Below are 5,399 nucleotides of genomic sequence, written 5' to 3'. Positions count from 1 at the left end.
CCGGCACGCTTTGGCAGGAAGTGATTAATGGCCTTCGACTGCTTCTGCGCTTCAACAAAGCGCTCCATGAACGTTTCCACTGCCGCTCCGAAGAAACCTGAGGGATTCACGGGAGCGTCCAGAAGGGCCGTCTTCTCCGAGTCCTTCAACTTGGTCAGAGTCAGCCACAGGTGACGATCTAGCACCACAAGGTTCCCCATATTGCAGCCGATCGCTCGAGCCGTCACCTTCGTCGCTCTGAGGGACAGATCCGTGGCGTGTCGGAGCTCTTTGAACACTTCAGGGTCCGGCCCATCCTCATCCAGAGACTTGAGTAGCTTGGCCTGAAGTATCTGGAGTATCGCCATCATGTGCAGTGCTGAAGCTGCCTGGCCCGCCACGGAGAAAGCCTTGCCGGCAAGGTTTGCAGTGGCGCGCCAAGGTTTAGAGGGGAGAGACGCATTGTTTCTCATATCCCCCACGAATCGTGTGTGACCCAGGCAGAAGACGCACGATTCGTGGCCATCAGAAGATTCAATTGGCTCTGCACAGGAGAGGCAATCGTGAGTCATCTTTGAATCCGAAGGTCACCGGAATACAGCAGGGGAGTAATCACGGTGAGTAGTCTTGTTTGGTAGGCTTCTTGCTTCTCGTAGAAGGTTTGCTGAAGGAAAAAATTCTGAATGGATGACGTACAAGCACTGCCTTATATAGAGTGGGATTCCCGCTCATATTTCGTGCGCTTGAACGCCATTGGCCAGTTTCACTCGTATGATTCATTAAGCCTTCAGTAGTATTCGAGGAAAATGTATTTCCCATAGCAATGTAGAGTGACCAAATTGAAGGGGAACCGATCTTTGCCACATGGGAGGAAAAAATCAGAATTGCTCTTCCGGTAAGCCCCTCCCGTCGAACACAGACTAGCCAATGGCAGTTGAGTATCAGTTGCACGGGGAGCGGAACTCGGACATCTTTAGGTTTCAGCGCCATAGAGAAACATTGGAAGATCCGAAGCTCGGATGTTTATGGAGTTTATGCTTCAAAAATGGAAAAACTATGTGCTTGGGGTACTTGTAACACTGAGTCCAGGTATCCTGAGAGGATGGGCAATATAATTTATTTTATTACATTTCCTGAATCCAAACAAAACAGAGCAAAATGTCCCTATGTATTCACCCCAATACAAATGAAGACAAAAACGTTCATTTTCTGGTTGTCATACACTCATTAAGTTACAGTTTTCATCTGCTCAAGCAGAACGTGATCTGTAAACCCTCCTACGAGTTACCCACCATATTTATTTTTAAATATTTTATAAATCCCTCCATGGAATATTTAATTCCCATTTGGTGGCCTTCTGTGTCCAAAATTGTGCAAAAACATTGTGGGACAAGGTTTTCACACTGTAGTTATCATTATAAGACAGTGAGCTACTCTGTTTGTTTTTCCGAGGAGCAACAGTAACTAAGGGGGGCGGGGCTTACCGATAGGTCAATTGGGTCACTTGAACTACGCAGTGTAAATGCAGCCTAAGAGGCAGCAGGTGCACCGCATTAATTCATCCACGTCTTTTCTGCACGTCTCTGGACGTCTAAATGTGTCATCTTCTGGATGTCTATTTTGTGTTCATTTAAGTATATAAGCCTGCATATAAAATAATCACACACCCATTGTGTAACATCGTGAAAGGCATTAAATTATGTCTTGAGGTTTACACATCTGAACTTGACAAAAGGTTGTAAAAAGGTCCAAAATCGGTTCAGTCCGACCTGAACGTCTATAAAACGTTTTAATCACGTGCACATCACAAACAATAACACATTATTCGTGGACTTAAACAAGAAGAATAGTGTTGTAATTTAGCACAACATATTTTATTGTGAATATTACATTTTTGAAAAATATCTTCCATTTGTTAAACAGCTACTATCCAAACAAGAAAATAAAAATAGTAGAATGTGGTTAATTCTAAATCTGTGGCAATGGCATTTTCTCTAACTGTTTTACATTAATGTTAAGCAGCCATTATATACACAAGAAAATAAAAGTACAGGATCATAGTTAACAGATACAGTGGGTACGGAAAGTATTCAGACCCCCTTAAATTTTTCACTCTTTGTTATATTGCAGCCATTTGCTAAAATCATTTAAGTTCATTTTTTTTCCTCATTAATGTACACACAGCACCCCATATTGACAGAAAAACACAGAATTGTTGACATTTTTGCAGATTTATTAAAAAAGAAAAACTGAAATATCACATGGTCCTAAGTATTCAGACCCTTTGCTCAGTATTTAGTTGAAGCACCCTTTTGATCTAATACAGCCATTTTTTTGGGAAAGATGCAACAAGTTTTTCACACCTGGATTTGGGGATCCTCTGCCATTCCTCCTTGCAGATCAACCTGATCTCACAGAATTCCGTGTAATGTTCACGGACTTAATTAACCCGAATATGTGGTGGCATCACGGAATCGCCGAAAATTCCGTGCTGGGCTCACAGAAGGCATCAGCCGTGGTCCATGCACGGATTCACTGGTTCAACACCAGGGCTGCATCGGACCACGTAAAAAGAGTGACTCCGATGCAGTTATACTTTCACTGGAGTACCTGACCCCACCCCTACCCTAAACCTACCCAGTTCTGAACAATAATGATGACGATAAATTATCGCGTCGGCATATTGAAAGTGTCGAACCAGTGGATCCGTGCGTGAGCACGGCTGATGCCTGTCACTGACTTACATTGGTATCACTTCTGTAGTATTCGAGGAAAATGTATTTCCCATAGCAATGTAGAGTGACCAAATTGAAGGGGAACCGATCTTTGCCACATGGGAGGAAAAAATCAGAATTGCTCTTCCGGTAAGCCCCTCCTCGAACACAGACTAGCCAATGGCAGTTGAGTATCAGTTGCACGGGGAGCGGAACTCGGACATCTTTAGGTTTCAGCGCCATAGAGAAACATTGGAAGATCCGAAGCTCGGATGTTTATGGAGTTTATGCTTCAAAAATGGAAAAACTATGTGCCTGGGGTACTTGTAACACTGAGTCCAGGTATCCTGAGAGGATGGGCAATATAATTTATTTTATTACATTTCCTGAATCCAAACAAAACAGAGCAAAATGTCCCTATGTATTCACCCGAATACAAATGAAGACAAAAACGTTCATTTTCTGGTTGTCATACACTCATTAAGTTACAGTTTTCATCTGCTCAAGCAGAACGTGATCTGTAAACCCTCCTCCGAGTTACCCACCATATTTATTTTTAAATATTTTATAAATCCCTCCATGGAATATTTAATTCCCATTTGGTGGCCTTCTGTGTCCAAAATTGTGCAAAAACATTGTGGGACAAGGTTTTCACACTGTAGTTATCATTATAAGACAGTGAGCTACTCTGTTTGTTTTTCCGAGGGAGCAACAGTAACTAAGGGGGGCGGGGCTTACCGATAGGTCAATTGGGTCACTTGAACTACGCAGTGTAAATGCAGCCTAAGAGGCAGCAGGTGCACCGCATTAATTCATCCACGTCTTTTCTGCACGTCTCTGGACGTCTAAATGTGTCATCTTCTGGATGTCTATTTTGTGTTCATTTAAGTATATAAGCCTGCATATAAAATAATCACACACCCATTGTGTAACATCGTGAAAGGCATTAAATTATGTCTTGAGGTTTACACATCTAAACTTGACAAAAGGTTGTAAAAAGGTCCAAAATCGGTTCAGTCCGACCTGAACGTCTATAAAACGTTTTAATCACGTGTACATCACAAACACATTATTCGTGGACTTAAACAAGAAGAATAGTGTTGTAATTTAGCACAACATATTTTATTGTGAATATTACATTTTTGAAAAATATCTTCCATTTGTTAAACAGCTACTATCCAAACAAGAAAATAAAAATAGTAGAATGTATTTCTCTAACAGTTTTACATTAATGTTAAGCAGCCATTATATACACAAGAAAATAAAAGTACAGGATCATAGTTAACAGATACAGTATCTGTTAACTATGATCCTGTACTTTTATTTTCTTGTGTATATAATGGCTGCTTAACATTAATGTAAAACTGTTAGAGAAAATGCCATTGCCACAGATTTAGAATTAACCACATTCTACTATTTTTATTTTATTGTTTGGATAGTAGCTGTTTAACAAATGGAAGATATTTTTCAAAAATGTAATATTCACAATAAAATATGTTGTGCTAAATTACAACGCTATTCTTCTTGTTTAAGTCCACAAATAATGTGTTATTGTTTGTGATGTACACGTGATTAAAACGTTTTATAGACGTTCAGGTCGGACTGAACTGATTTTGGACCTTTTTACAACATTTGTCAATATAACAAAGAGTGAAAAATTTAAGGGGGTCTGAATACTTTCCGTACCCACTGTATGTAACTATGTAACCATCTCTTCCAGGAGTGTGATTCATGTGTTCCACCATCGATGCATGGAAGTCACAGCTATGGAAGTACTCATTTTTCCTAACAATCTTGCATTACTGTTAAGCAGCCATAAATCAAACAAGTAAACAACAAAAATACTGGAATATGGTTAACACATATGTACATGTTTTTAGAGTCTGTGAAAGTTGTTTATGGCTCAATTTTTATATCCACCACCCCCAGTTCTTCCTGAAGCATTCAGGCGTTCTGCCATTGCTGCATCAATGTCTGAGTCTGTATTATTGGGGCTCCTGTAGGAAACTTTTTCCTCGTCGAAGCAGAGACCAGGAGACGTTGGGATATCTTTCATACAGAAGTTACTCTTTATTGAGAACTCGCTGTGCGTCGCTGTAGTCATCCAAGTCTAACTAAAGCAGTGATACGTTGTAGTATATATACATTTAGGGGGCAGTGCTTAGGAATGGAAACAAAGCACCTGGGTGACGATCTTAAACAAAGCATGCAAATGAAGTATTCAGGTATAGCAACATGCCCCATTTAACCACTCCTAATCCAGTCAGCCTAAGAGCCATTACAAACAAAAGGTGAGAGTCTCCGAGAGTGGCTCATTTGACTTACAATAAGAGAACAGGAACTGGCAGGAACCTCTTGCTACAAACTCTGTATAACAGAATCGTTCATCTGATGTCATCATCTTCACCATAAATGCTAAATACAATGTATATAACTTCTTCAGTTTATATACTGTTACATTGGAACCTAGATTTAACTTTTTATAAATTTGTAATCCAACACTCCACCTCTTCAAAGCATCTGAGGGAAGAGAATATGAATATAAAAAAAATAAAATCAAAAATCAAAGGCAAGGTTTGAGGTAAATGACACACTTACTAATTTTGAAAATGTTTTTATGGTCCTACAACCAAATTTAAAATACAATGGAACAAGATTTTGCATCCATATTATGAACGAAGCATTAGAAAAAAGTAATCAACATGT

Source organism: Onychostoma macrolepis, chromosome 19 (assembly GCF_012432095.1).
Source record: "Onychostoma macrolepis isolate SWU-2019 chromosome 19, ASM1243209v1, whole genome shotgun sequence".
Lineage (NCBI taxonomy): Eukaryota > Metazoa > Chordata > Actinopteri > Cypriniformes > Cyprinidae > Onychostoma > Onychostoma macrolepis.
The sequence above is the reverse complement of the archived record's forward strand: the minus strand, read 5'-3'. Positions refer to the sequence as shown.